Source organism: Octopus sinensis, linkage group LG7 (assembly GCF_006345805.1).
Source record: "Octopus sinensis linkage group LG7, ASM634580v1, whole genome shotgun sequence".
In the NCBI taxonomy this organism is placed as follows: domain Eukaryota; kingdom Metazoa; phylum Mollusca; class Cephalopoda; order Octopoda; family Octopodidae; genus Octopus; species Octopus sinensis.
Genome location: NC_043003.1, coordinates 20,965,223 through 20,981,021, shown reverse-complemented (window position 1 = coordinate 20,981,021; position 15,799 = coordinate 20,965,223). Strand labels below are relative to the sequence as shown.

Below are 15,799 nucleotides of genomic sequence, written 5' to 3'. Positions count from 1 at the left end.
ACACGTGTGTAATAATAACAGTGATGATATTTGATGTGGTTCAACAATTTAGTGTTCTCCTTTCAGTATATAGGCAAGAATTATTTTCTATGCCCCTAATTATAATTATATTTATAAATATCATTGTGGAGGCACAATGGCCCAGTGGTTAGGGCAGCAGACTCACGGTCGTAGGATCGCGGTGTTTGATTCCCAGACCGGGCATTGTGAGTGTTTATTGAACGAAAACACCTGAAACTCCATGAGGCTCTGGGCAGCGGGTGGTGGTGAACTCTGCTGTACTCTTTCCCCACAACTTTCTTTCACTCTTTCTTTCTGTTTCTGTTGTACTTGTATTTCAAAGGGCCAGCCTTGTCACACTCTGTGTCACGCTGAATCTCCCCGAGAACTACGTTAAGGGTACACGTGTCTGTGGAGTGCTCAGCCACTTGCATATTAATAAATGAGCTCGACGACGTCACTGGTACCAAACTGTATTGGCCTTTGCCTTTCCGTTGTGATAACAATGGTGTGTGGAGAGGGGGGAGCTTGTATGCATGGTGACTGCTGATCTTCCATAAACAACCTTGCCCAGACTTGTGCCTCGGAGGGTAACTTTCTAGGTGCAATCCCATGGTCATTCATGACCGAAGGGGTCACAGTACAATATATATTATATATATCATTGGTATCATCAGCATCATCCTTTAACACCCAGCTTCTACGCTGTGCATTGTCAGTTCAACTAGGGTCCAGTGACTCAGAGCACAGTATCATGACCCTTATATTCCATCTCTTATCACCATCAACTACCACCTCCCTCCACCTGGTTCATCACTTAGGACATTTAAACTTATGTAACTTTGAACACCTCCTCCCTTATCACTATATGTCTCTCTCTCTCTCCTCTCTCCCCTACACTCTCAAGAACTAAGTAGGCTTCACAATCATAAAGTGTTTTATCACTTTATGATTGTAAAGCCTACTTTCAAAAATATTCACTTTTATCCCCTTTCATTTTTTTGACAACAATATTTAAAGACAGTGATATTTTTATCGTTTACTTGTTTTAATCATCGGCCATGGTCATACTGGGGCACTGCCCTGAAAGGTTCAGCGAAACAAATTGATTCCAGTACATTTTTTCTTTTTTAATCTGATAATTATTTTATCCCAGTGGTTGCTTTTGTTGAACTTTTAAGTTACATGGACATAAACAAACCAACACTAGTTGTCAGATGGTGGTGGTAGAAACACAAACACAAAGACATACACACACACATACATATGTCCAACCAAAGCCAGTATCCAACCCATGCCAGCATGGAAAACAAACGTTAAAGGATGATGATGATGATGATGATGACGAACATGCTTCTACACAGATTCCATTTACTAAATTCACTCACAAGACAATGGGAAGCCCAAGGCTATAGTGGAAGACATTGCCCATGGCCCCAAGGTGGTGCACAATGGGACTAAAGGTGAAAACTTATGGTTGCAAAGCCAACTTCTTAATCACACAGCTAGGCCTGTAACCTGATATATCAGTTTTTATTCCTTATATTTTCAACTTTACTACAATTTTGTTCTGTAAATTACCAATAATCTTTGTAAATGACCTGTTTTTTAGGGGCCTCCAGCAATTACAACTGGCAGCTGGTAATGGCTAAAGGTTCTTATTAGGAAGATTCAAAGTTTTAGCACTTCTTTCAAGCTTGCTTTATAATGATACAAGTGAATAAAATATAAGAATGTTTTTAAAAAGAAAGTAATCAGAAAAAAATTCAAAGTAATAAAAGTAAAAATACCTTGTATTGATAAGCATGAAGAACATCAATGGCTTTAATGAACGGTCTTTGAGTCGTCTCGAAGTTGGACAATGTCTAATGATAGAATTTTTTTCTCATTTCTTCAGTAAGCTGAAAAATATAAAGAATTGGGTTGAAAAATACCTTGTATGAAAAGAATAAAAAGTATTTTAATATTTTATTCCTGGATTTACAAGTTTGAATTTGACTTATGAAAGAATAATAAAACAAGGGAAACAGAACAGTGTGTGTGTTTTTTTATTATCAGCATAATTAGCCTCCAGAGGTACAACTTCCTTAAAGTTAGAAAAACTGGCTGCAACTGAGAAAGAACACAGAACCATGAGAACAAGAAGTAGAAGAGAAAAGAACATGAACTAGTGTAATTGTAGAAGGGGAAGGAACTAATACAAGAATTCTCTTCAAAAAGTTTTTGCTTTACAATGGTAAATAAAAAAAGTTTGATAGGGCATAAAGGTGTGAGAGAAAATTCAGAAAACATGCTTAAAAAAAACCAAATGCTCATACAAATTCCAATATTCAATACATTTCCCAGAAATAGGAAATAATGATTTCAAATTTTGGAACAAGACCAGTCATTTTGGGAGTGGGGTAAGTTGATCACATCAATCCCTGTATTCAACTGGTACTTATTGACACTGAAAAGACGAAAGGACAAAGTTGACCTCGGCAGAATTTGAACACAGAAACAAGAAGACCGACGAAATGCATCTAAGCATTTTTCCAAGCATGCTAACCATTCTGCCAGCTCACCACTGGCAGAATTCAACCAGCTCACTGTCTTGACACAGAAACAGACAATAAAATAGTTCAAATGTCCAATGAATTTTACAACAAGCACACATGACTGAAGGTTCAGTAGCAATAGACATTATTCACAATTAGATATGATGAAGTTTTAAAAGAGTAAGAAAAAGAAAAAGAAGAAAGATTTTTTTTTAGAATTCCTGCTATAGTGCATGAAGAAGGATTCTTCATTACTGACTTTGCTAGTGAGAGCTTCAATGTTTTAACCCTTTAGCGTTCAGATTATTCTGTCAAATGTAACGTCGATTATTCACATCGTTTGAATTAATCAGGCATTAATTTGTGTTTTACAGGGTTGCTTTATTTTGACCCTTAACTTAAAATTGAGAAAGACCATATAAAACTTTATTTCTGTCTTATTGTTAAATTATCAGTGCACACATAAATCTGCAGTGTGCATTAGGTCTCTTACCTTCTTTAGGCTTGTGTCTTATGCAAAATCTGTGATGAGCCTGAGTACACTGATGACCTGGAGTTGCCTTTGATATATATATATATATATATATATATATATTCTTTTATTCTTTTACTCATTTCAGCCATTTGACTGTGGCCATGCTGGAGCACCACATTAAAGGGTTTTACTTGAAGAAATTGACCCCAAGACTTATTCTTTGTAAGCCAAGTACTTATTCTAACTGCTAAGTTATGGGGACATAAACATACCAACATCAGTTGTCAAGTAATGGTAGGGAGACAAACACAGGGGACACAAAACACACAATATATATGACGGGGTTTCTTATTTCTTTATTGCCCACAAATGGCTAAACATAGAGGGGACAAACAAGGACAGACAAAGGGATTAAGTCGATAACATCGACCCCAGTGCATAACTAGTACTTAATTTATCGACCCCAAAAGGATGAAAGGCAAAGTCGACCTTGGCGGAATTTGAACTCAGAACGTAACGGCAGACGAAATACCGCTAAGATTTCGACCGTGTGCTAACGTTTCTGCCAATCGCCACCTTCTTTCAGTTTCTGTCCTCGAATTCCACTCACAAGGCTTTGGTTGGCCTGAGGCTATAGAAGAAGACATTTGCCCAAGGTGCCACACAGTGGGACTGAACCCAGAACCATGTGGTTGGGCGGCAAGCTTCACACATGATGGGCTTCTTTCAGTTTCCTATCAGTTTTACTCATTAGGCTTTTGGTCAGCTTGTAGCTATAGTCAAAGATATTTGCCCAAAATGCTGCTGTACTTATTTCAGTCAATGAATTTAGTCACTGAATGCTGCATTCACCCCAGTAAGAGTGACACAGCATACTGATAGCAAAGGAAGAATGAATGCAAATATGATATGTGACATATATAAGAATGAAACACTGGCTATCAGTTGTTTGTCAAGTGGAGCCAAGGCTAATTAGTTGAGATTCAGAAAAAGAAAAACTAATGAGAAAAATAAGAATAAACCAGGTGTAGTCATGGCTGTGTGGTAAGAAGCTTGCTACCCAACCACATGGTTCTGGGTTCAGTCCCACTGCATGGCACCTTGGGCAAGTGTCTTGGGTTGACCAAAGCCTTGTGCGTGGATTTGGTAGATGGAAACTGAAAGAAGCCCACTGTATATATACATATAAACTAAGATAAACTTAGATATGTTTTGACAAAAGATTGGTCCTGGCCATGTCTAACTTAATAGCACCACCTGATAGGATTGTCTAAATCCTGTTTAAGTCAAGTTTTTTTTTATGGTCCATTCAAATAGTGAGTTCTTGTTGAGTGAGTTGTATCCAGGTATGGGTGGCTTATCCGGTATTCCTTGAAGAAATCTGTTCAGACTCCGTTTCAAGGTGATGGGATCCTTTTCCTCTTTGATATCTTTTGGGACATTGTTAAACAGATATATATGTATATATCTAGTTGTGTGTGTCTGTGTTTGTTCACCACATCACTGCCTGACAACCAGTGCTGGTTCATTTATGTCCTGGTAACTTAGCAGTTTGGCATATAAGATCAATAAAATAAGTGCCAAGCAATGAAAAAATGTACTGGGGTCGATTCATTCAACTAAAAATTATTTAAGGCAGTGCCCCAGCATGGCCACAGTTTAATGACTGAAACAAGTAGAAAGTAAAAGATACAGAAAATAAAAGAGTAAGGGAGATAAAAATATGGCTAAGAAAATAATGGGTAACATGCCAACAGAATGTCCAACACTTGTTGCAGTGTTATGGCTTGTGTGCCCCACTGACTCTGAGAGTTATACCAGTAATGTTCAATCCCCTTGATAGGGCCTCCCATACTGGACAGGGTCAAAGGATAGAGGTTATACTAATGTGGGTTTGTGTAGGGCCAAAGAAGCATTGATGATAATTCAAAGCCAACAAGACTTGAGAGAGGAGGACCTTCCTCAGGGAATACCATACCACTAAATAAAAAAAAGGAAACTGCAAGGAAGATAAAGATGAGCAAGGATTCAACTGGAAGGGAGCAGAAAAAACTACCAAGAGTCAAGAACAATAAAGAAAAGTTGTCAGTGGCCTAAGCTCCATAGGAGGCAAGAGCTTAAGTGAGTGAAGGGAAGGGTAGCATGAGATATATATATATATAGAGAGAGAGAGAGAAAGAGAAGTGATGTGAGAGAGAAATACAGAAATATATATTTCAAATACTTACACTTGATTTCTGTAACTTTTCCTTTAAAGACTTTAGTTGTTCTGCACGTTTACTGCGGGCTTCCTCCATAGCTCTTTTGACTTTCCCACGCATGCGTAGTCTGTTGAATAAACTAAACAGAAAGGCTGTACCTGACACCACCAGGATTGCTAAAAACCCTGACTTAATGTAAGGACACATGTCCTCAGGTATATAGTGCTGACAGTATTTACGAATTGTTTCTTCCATCTTTCACTGAAAAAGAAGGGACATTTTTAATCGGAAGCATGTGAAACTACCTGATGAGATTACATTTTGCAAACGTATTTCACACATCATTTCTGAGATGGCTAATTTTAAAATGTATAAATAAATGCATATAACTGAAAATCTATACATATAAAGCTGAAGTTGTCTGTGTGTGTGTGTGTGTGGCAGGTTTGGTAGCCTTCAACTAACACTATCTCCTCTGAGACCCTGTGGCACAAGTTGACCAAAATTGAGAGTATGATAGAAAAAGGCTGGCTTTTCATTCCGTTGAAGAAAAAATTCAAATTGGACCATGTTAAGATCAAAAATTATTTACATAAAAAAGGTGCTTTTTTTCTATGAAAATCCCTATTTTTTACAATTTGTTGACTGCTGTGTTGCCATTTTTCGGTATATTTCAACCAGAAAAACGTTCACTTAAAGAGAATAACAAGCTACATAATGCAAAATTTTTACTTTTCAAAAAAGATTGAAACTATATCAAAACTTTGTTAACATGACATCAAAGTCTGCCATTTTCAGCGCAACTAAAAAACAAACCCAAGCAACGCTGGGCTATACTGCTAGTTTATAATAAATACATATAAATAAGTAAATACACTGAGAGACCACAGCTACAGTACTATGGACATATGGTTAGAATGCCTCAGGAAAGGATCGCAAATCAGATTCTTCAAGCCAAGCCAACTGGTTGGAGACTTAAGGGCAGACTAATTCTGAGATGGTTGATAATATCTGCTTGGGAAAGTGCACTGACAGTTACTTCTTACAGGATCCTATGGAGGAGGTGGTTCCTGAGGGCTACCCTCATGGTCCTTCCATTATAGTAGGTGGTGATAACAGGCGGAAGAATGTTTACAAATGCAAGCAAAGAAAAGAGTAATAAACACATGTGGTAAGCAGCACCAGTGACTTATGTTGTGTTTCATATGTTTGTGATGATTCAGACTTTCTAGAAGAGAATACTGAACACCCAGAAGGTAACTAGAACAGTTAGTCCTTCCTGACTCTCCTTGGTTATTAGATGTCATTTGACGTACCTCAGTATCCTGCTTTTAGAAATGGGTAGATAAAAAATCAGGGTAGTCAAAGCATGTAATGGATGTGAAAAAGTTCCACACCCTAGCGGTTGAGGGAACCTGTGGAAGAGGTAGACCCAGGAAGACCTGGGATGAGGTGGTGAAGCACGACCTTCGAACATTAAGCCTTGCTGAGGCAATGACTAGTGACTAAGACAAGTTGGACCTAAGAAGCATCAGATGTGGTGTGCAAGAGAGACGACTGCACTGGTATGGTCATGTGGCAAGAATGGATGAGGATAGCTGTGTGAAAAAGTGCCACACCGTAGCAGTTGAGGGAACCTGTGAAAGAGGTAGACCCAGGAATACCTGGGATGAGGTGGTGGGTGAAGCATGACCTTCAAACAATAGGCCTCACAGAGGCAATGACTAGTGACAAGACCTTTGGAAATATGCTGTGCTTGAAGAGACCTGGCAAAACAAGTGAGACCATAAGCCATGGCCTTTACCAGAGGTGTAGCCAGCCCACTTATGCGTACTTTTCCTTCTTTGGACACAAAACTCCACTTGCGAAGACCTGCTGAGGCAAGTGAAATCAAATTCGAAATCAAACCAAATTTGACGACTGGCACCCATGCCAACTTTCCTTCATTGGACACTAAACTCTGCTTGTGAAGACCTGTTGGGGCAAGTGAAATCGAAATTGAACCAAATTCGATGACTGGCACCCGTGCCAGTGGAGTGCTAATACCTCCATCCGAGCAGGATCACTGCCAGAGCAGCTGTCTGGCTTCTGTGCTGGTGGCACGTAAAAAGCACCATTTGAGTGTGATCGTTACCAGCGTCACCTTACTGGCACTTGTGCCGGTGGTACGCGAACAAAATATTCGAGGGAGGTCATTGCCCGGGCATAAAAATTCATACATACATTCATACATACATACATACACACACACACGCACATACATACATACATACATACATACAGAGAGAGAGAGAGAGAGAGAGAGGCAGGGAGACAAACAGACAGACAGAAATAGACACACACATGCTCACAAAGTTTATCATAGAAAATATAGCTAATGATAAACATGTACTTTTGCATTTTTGCTTTCAAAAGAAGCTGTGCTTATGGCTTACCTTTGAACTATATGGTGAGAAATTATGTCTTTATGTTATTAATAAGTAGGACAGAAAAGAAATAAATATAGATAAATAATGCACTAAAGTTTATCATTCATCTGTGTGTGTATGTATACTCTATTACTTGTTTCAGTCATTTGACTGTGGCCATGCTGGAGCACTGCCTTTAGTCGAGCAAATCGATCCCAGGACTTATTCTTTGTAAGCCTAGTACTTATTCTATCGGTCTCTTTTGCTGAACCGCTAAGTTACAGAGATGTAAACACACCACCATCAGTTGTCAAGCAATGTTGGAGCGACAAACACAGACACACAAACACATACACATATATGTGTACATATACATATATACGACAGGCTTCTTTCAGTTTCCATCTACCAAATCCACTCACAAAGCTTTGGTCGGCCTGAGGCTATAGTAGAAGACATTTGCCCAAAGTGCCACGCAGTGGGACTGAACCTGGAACCATGTGATTAGTAAGCAAGCTACTTACCACACAACTAAGACGGACAGATAGATAGATAGATCGATAGATATAAATATGTATGCCTATATAGATCTGTGTATAAAAGCTAGTGAAGTTTGTAAATTAATTGTTTATTCCAGTGTCACCTTATTTTCTTATATATATATATCATCATCATATACACACATAAAAATATATATGTATGTATGCATGAACCTGTGAGTGTGTGTGTGTGTGTGTGTGTGTGTGTGTGTGTGTGTGTGTGTGTGTGTGTGTGTGTGTGTGTGTGGTGTGTGTGTGTGGAGATGTGATGTTATACTTACGCACTTAAATATATTTACAGCTTAAAGGCAGACTTAAGCATACACATTATAATAAGAAAATCATAAACAAAAAAATCACTTAAAAATAGTAAACAATATTTTGTTAAGCAAGATTAAGGCATTTGTTATGAATATATTAATCTATAAACAAGAGAAAATATTCTATAAAAACAAATAATACACATGAAAAACAACTTGTATATATGTTATGTACAACTTACAACTGTCTATTTTTTGTGTCTCTTAATAGTATATATCATTCGTATTTAGTAATCAAAGTTGAAGTTTACCTTATCACTTTCAGTAGCAACCAAATGTCACAGCCACGAGCAAAATATAGTTGCAGCTAATTAATAAAGCCGTTAACCTTCACTTGAAGTATCTATGTAGTTGTATTGTGAAAAATATACTAAGAAAAAATGAGTTTATAATGGTAGTGAAGCATAAAAAAAGTGTCACATAATGAGAATGGGGTATAATCAAGGGTGAATACTAAATTATAAACCTAAGATAAAGTACTATTGAATTGATCTACTGGGTTTCAAAACCAAGATAAAAACTCATGTGAATCAAAGTCAACTGAAATATTTCTCTATACTATAAGCTTGTAAAACTAGAGCTTCTCATTGGGTCATAAACTGCACTGCAGATAAGAGAGTGATGTTTCATTGACTTAGTAATGGTTGTGTTGTTAAGAAGCTTGCTTTGCAACCTCTTGGTTCTGTGTTCAATTCCAGTCTCTCTGTGCAGAACCTTTGGCAAGTGTCTTCTAGTATAGTCCCTGACCAATTAATGCCTTGTCAATGAATTTGGTATATCACACACTCACATATATATATCACAGTGAAGGCTCATGGCTCAGTGATTAGAGCGTCGGGCTAACAATCATGAGGTAGCGAGTTCAATTTCCGGATCAGGCAGTGTGTTGTGTTCTTGAACAAGACACTGTTTCACGTTACTCCAATTCACTCAGCTGTATAAATGGGTTGCAACATCACTGCGGCCAAGCTGTATTGGCCTTTGCCTTTCCCTTGGATAACACTGGTGGCATGGAAAGGAGAGGCTGGTATGCTTGGGCAACTGCTGGTCTTCCATAAACAAACTTGCCCTGGCTTGGAGGAGAATTTTCTAGGTGCAATCTCATAGTTATTCATGACTGAAGGAAGTCTTTACCCAATATATATCACATATACATATTCAAAATATCCACACTACATATGTTTCATAACTAGTAGAACCTCAGAAGTTGTAAAGTGAGTGAAGTGAGTAAAGTGGGGCAGGTAAAGTGAGTAAATGAGTAAAATAGGGCGGATGGGGGAGAGAAGGTTTGGTTCTGAAATTGGCTGGGGAGATGCCTTTATGAAATTTAGGTCGGAGTCATTCATGGGTTGTTTGTGAGATAGATAAGTAAACATACTCTAACATTCTATAAAGCCATTTAAACAGAGTCAAAGGATGAAAATATAGGAGTGGTATTTGAAATGGAAAAGGTGGGGGATTGAAGGAGAGAGGGGTGGAAGATAACGTGTTTTGGGTTAACATAGTAGACTTAGTGTCACCCTTTGAGTTGGTAGAAATAATTTAAATTTAAAATTTAGGGATGGTGAGTGAAGTGGGAAATAGTAGTTGTAGCTTAAATCTGAGATTATGTGTGTATTAGTGCACATGCACATATATGTTGTGCATCTGTAGAATCTAGTAGATGTGTATGTACGCATGGGTATCTGCATATTTTTATGTGTGGATGGGATGTATGTGGAGATAGAAAAGTTATGAAAACTTAAAGTATAAAGGATAGGGAAAACAGGGAGGAATTTAGAAAATATATAACAGTGGTTAAAAGGTTGTTTGTTGTAAAGATATATGTAAGAGGGTTATCTGTTGGAGGAAGGGAGGATAGTTAGGGGATGATGTGGGGATGGGATTGGGGAGGATTGGTGTTATTTGTAGTTAGAGAATGAGTTGCATAATTTATGTTGGCAAGTAAAAATTATGCTGTCCTGTTCATTTAAACAATCAGTGGACTGCATAATGAAGAAGACCTCAGCAATGCAGAGATCACACTTGTTATTATAGCCAGTAGCTGGAAAGAAGATAGAAGTGGTGGTGGGGTGTTGGAGCATCTCAAGATACAGTGGATTGCAGGGGGTAGATAGATGTAATTCACCGATTTTACAAAGTTCTCGCCACCTTTCATCAATTTTCGTATATGAGACCAATAAAATGCTTATTTTTTTCCTGCTCAGACTAGGAAATGTGCTGCAGATATAGTGAAAGCATGATCCAACTTTACAAAGTGCCTTAAAAAAACTGCTTCATAAAACCAAGTTTGATGTGGAGTGGAGGGAGGATGATTTTTTTCCAGTTGAACTAATGGCTGTTCAACTACCGTAAAAGATCCTAGAAATAATATTTGCTGTGGCCATTTTTTGATTACCCTGGGTCCCACATTTATGCGTGGGTGTCTTTGTTTCTTTCTGTCCTTCATCAACATTTGACAACTAGTGTTGACCTGTTTACGTCTTCATGACTTAGCAGTTTGGCAAAAGAGAGTAACAGAATAAGTACCAAACATGAAAAATAAGCACTGGGGGGGGGGGGGGATGATTTATTTTGCTAAAGTCTTCAAGGCAGTACTCCAGAATGGTCAAAGTCTAATGACAGAAACAAGTAAAAGATAAAACAAAGAAAGATAACACAGATAGGTATCTGTGTATTTCAGTGTGTGTGTGCATGCATTTGTATGTATGTATGTATGTATGTATGTATGTATGTATGTATGTATGTATGTATGTATGTATGTATGTATGTATGCATGTGTGTGTGTTTGTATGTATGTATGTATGTATATATGTATGTATGCATGTGTGTGTGTTTGTATGTATGTATGTATGTATGTGTGTTTGTATGTATGTATGTATGTATGTTTGTATGTATGTATGTATCTGTGAGTGAGTGAATGTATGTATACATACATACATACATACATAAATACATACATACATGTATATGTGTGTACGTATGTCCATACGTACATACATACATACATACATACATACATACATACATATATACATACATATATAAAAGAGTGAAATTATGTTATCAAAGATAAACATTACTCACCAATTATTTATTTTAAAAAATGTATTGCAATCAGCTCGTGTCAGGACAGATATGCGTTTTATTAAAACTTTAACTTGAAAACTCAAGAAGCTCACAAATGTTGATTTAGAAGATTTATCAGCAGGGATAAAATAAATGTTAATAAACGCTTTGGCAGGAGATATAGATTTCAATGTTCATTTTAAGCTGTAAATGTGTGAATTTGGGCCTACCTGGCTAAACTAGTGGTTGGATATTCATTTGATTGTATCAAACTGTCTTAAAGAATGAAGTGACAGTGAAGTCATATCTCAGCTGTGCCCAGTCATAGATTTTCCTTCTCTGAGCATCTTATTAATAATTTGCATGTGCTACGTGCTCATGTTGTGTCTTCATGTCTTTCTTCTCTGTTTTCAAATTAACTAATTATATATGTATGTATGTATGTATGTATGTATGTATGTATTTATGTGTGTGTGTGTGTGTCTTTGTTTGTCCCCCCCATCATCACTTAAGAAATAATGCTGTTTATGTCCCTGTAACTTAGCAGTTTGGCTAAAGTGACCAATAGAATAAGTACTAGGCTTACAGTTCCTTTGACTAAAACCCTTTAAGGTGATGCTCCAGCATGGCCACAGTCAAATGACTGAAACAAGTAAAAGAAGAAAAGAATATATCCATTCTCCTTATGCAAAGGGTTAAAAATACTTCTGGTCATAGAAAAAAATAACAGTTATGATAGGATTTTGAGACATCTAATCATTAAACTGAGGAATAATTACCAGAAAAGTAATTCTTATTCAATCTAAAGTATCTGGTTTTAAAATTTCTGAAAGAGATTTACATAGTAACAGTACTAAGCAGTAATATTTGTTACCACTTTTATGTGGCTGTTCCATGCAGAACAAATGTTACTACATTTTAATACCAGGAAAGCATCTTTTCCTGCTGGATAATGACACACAAACTGTCTGTTTTATTGCAAGTAAACAGACACATGTTGTGTGTCATTAACCAGCAGGAAAAGCAGTTTTCCTGGAGTTAACATGTAGTAACATTTGTTCATTTGTTCTGCATGAAATAGCCATGTAAAAATGGTAATAAACATTACTCTAGTTCTTATTCATTTTTTTAAAAAATATATACATACAGGGGTTGGACAAAATAATGGAAACACCTAGCATCATCATAGCATCATAATTTTGAAATATCTGTAAAACCATCAAAAGTTTGTTTATTTTTATGTTTTTTTTATTTATGATTAGTGTTGCTTAATTTGTTTTGCTAAAATTGCTGTCTCTTTTCAGATATCATCAGAGAAAGGTAATTAAAATGATAGATCTTTCAGACTTTCAAAGAGGTCAAATTGTTGGTGCTTGTATGGCAGGCGATAGCATAATGAAAACAGCCAAAATATTTGGTGCATCAAGAAGAATGGATAAAAATTCCTTTTGGAAACAATTCAAACTTCCTCGTAGAATTCAAGCTGTAATTACTGCGAAAGGCAGTCCTACCACATATTAAAATAAATTTGTTTGAAATTTTAAGGTGTTTCCATTAGTTTGACCAATTTAAGTATATACTTATATACATATAGATATACATGGGCATGGCCGTGTAGTTAGAAGATTGCTTCTCAACCACATATTTCTGAGTTCAGTCCCATCATGTGACCCCTTGGGGAAGTATCTTCTACTATAGCTTAGGGTCAATCAAAGACTTGTCAGTAATTGAAAGAAGCCAATTGTATGTATGTATGTGTGTGTGTGTATTACATTATATTATATCATATTATATATATATATATATATATATATATTGTAGCGTACACTTGAGTGAAATTCATCTCCGCTTTATTATATATATACACATTTGAACATAGCAGATAACAACTAGCCTTTGGCCGTGATTTGGACCCCATTGTGTCCACTACTCTGATTGGTTGGTATTGGTGCAATTTGTCTCTTACTCTGTCACGCCAATCTTTAGCGTATAAACCAATCGGTGCTCCTAAATAAGATCACGTGAGACAACGAGCATCTAAAAATGGTGACCCCAACATAGAACACGCTCCACAACGTCCTTCTAAAAATGGTGACCCAACGTAGAACACGTATCATGGTCCACAATCTTTAAGGTGACCCGACTTAGAACACACATTCTATTTCATACTTCAGTGCCAGCTTTCATTTTACTTTAATGAACAAATGTTCTTTCTAATTTCACCTTTTCGCTACAGAAATATCTTCCTTTTATCGTCTATTTTGTCTCCCACAAAATGACTTCTGAGGGGCTGTCTGTAGTGTACACTTGAGTGAAATTCCTCTCTCCTTTGTTATATATACATACATTCAAACGTAGCGGATAACAGCTAGCCCTTGACTGCTATTTGGACCCCATTGTATTCACTACTCTGATTGGTTGGTGCTGGCACAATTTGTCTCTTACTCTGTCGTGCCAACCTGCAGTGTATAACCAATCGGTGCTCTAAATAAGATCACGTGAGACGGCCTGTTCTTAACTCAGTTTGAGCCTATAGCTCTTTATAAAAACCCAGCTATTTCTCGTCTCAAAGTCTTTGGTTCCAGACCTTCTAAGGTATAGCCACTGACCACATAAGACAGCCAGTTTCAGCGACAAAGCCAGACCCTCTGGTTTCAACATAGTACTGTTCGTGAATTATTTCACAGCAAAGACACAACCTGTGAGCCAGACGATAACACCTGTCCAGCATTATGGCAATCTCTTTCTTCGTCGCCACCATCTTCTTCTTAATGACATCAACATCTCTACGTACACAGCTCAACCACTTGCGCAAGGTGCCATGCAATGAGACTGAACCCAGAATAATGCAGTTTGTAAGCAAGCTACTTACCACACAGCCACTCCTACGCCTATAGGGACTCAGTCATTAATTTTTGCTTAATGGTCATCAACTGTTCCACTTGGTTGATTCTCTTAAGGAGCCAGTTTGTTTTTTTCTGATGGAGATCTTTTAACAAGCTCACTAGCTAATCATGATACCAGTGACTGTTCTCTGCACTATGTTTCCTAAAGTCAGTGAACTATAACTTTGAACAACATGTAAACACCATATTCATCATCATCATTATTTAACACGTTGTCCATGCTGGCATGTATTGGATAGTTTGACCAAGGCTGGCAAACTGGAAGGCTGCAGTCTGATTTCACTGGACAAATTGTAATTTCACAATATATAAAAATCTGAAAATTTTACCAACTGAAATAATGAGAAGTAAGACAGTATTGCTGTACACAAGTTTATTGAGTTCTTAAAATGAATACAAAGGAAGATTAAAATCAGTCCATTGGTTTTATTATAAAATTTTACAAATAAAGACAATATAATATCATTTAAAAGGTAATATTAATATTCTTTTAATTCTCGACAAGATTTAAAAAAAGAAATCTAAATTATATGCTTTTCATTGTAAAAATAATATATTTGAATAATATTGTAAAAAGATAAAAGTCTTTTTATGTTATTTTAAATATTTTCCTGTATTGTGGTTTCACTGTAATTCTTTGGATTACTTCTAACTGAATAGGGCTGATAAGACCACAACTTAATTATTCAGTTCATTAAAGCTTTACATGAAAGTATTTTTTAGACCTATTTAATTACCTGACGCAATTACGTTTTTGTAGAGCCTCGAAGAGAATATTTCTCTCAAAATGGATAGAGACCAAGTTTTTTTTCTTTAAGGAGAGATCAGTAGATAACCAAGGTCCTCCTCTTTACTCTCTAGGTCTCAGCTGAATCCTTACTTTATAGGTCTTGTGTGTGATTTGAATCCTATGACTGTAATCCAATTTAATTTGGTATCGATCTAAACTTAGGAAACCTAAGAAAAAATATCCTTCTCCGTCTGTATCCCTGTAAATCAAATGTTGCAAGCAGATCATTCAAAGTGGCCTAGAATGTAGACCTTTTATTAAACCTTAAGTTAATACACAGTGAAAGCCATAAGCAGTAGTGTCTTAAAGCATGAGCACTCTGAGCAGTTGCACAGAGTTCTCACAGGTCTAGGGAGCCAGTTCTAATGTATGTATGCTGCTACTTTCTGTCAATGAACACATAACTATAGGGCCCAGTGCATTGATTTCTCCTGCAGCCTATAATGTTGCTAAGACAGCCCTGGTCATAGGTACTCTGCTATTGAGTGATGGAAATGTTAACAATAAACCAATCTTGTTTAAAACATGAATGCATTTAGTTGATTGAATAAATC

The 15,799-nt window shown here is 36.9% G+C and overlaps 1 protein-coding gene, 1 long non-coding RNA gene and 1 pseudogene across 4 annotated transcripts in view; 1 reads left to right on the top strand and 2 right to left on the bottom strand.

The window, feature by feature from the left end:
• Positions 1 to 15,799, top strand: part of LOC115214225 (fatty-acid amide hydrolase 1-like) — a 260,401-nt gene that overhangs the window by 118,911 nt on the left and 125,691 nt on the right. The window lies entirely within an intron of this gene.
• The window catches only part of LOC115213989, a 94,025-nt pseudogene that overhangs the window by 39,008 nt on the left and 39,218 nt on the right, over positions 1 to 15,799 (bottom strand).
• On the bottom strand, positions 1,824 to 9,023 carry LOC115213799. Its single transcript, XR_003881867.2, has 3 exons — positions 8,732 to 9,023; positions 5,241 to 5,474; positions 1,824 to 1,901 (listed from the first exon to the last, which is right to left on the bottom strand). It is a non-coding gene; the product is annotated as an uncharacterized LOC115213799 (long non-coding RNA).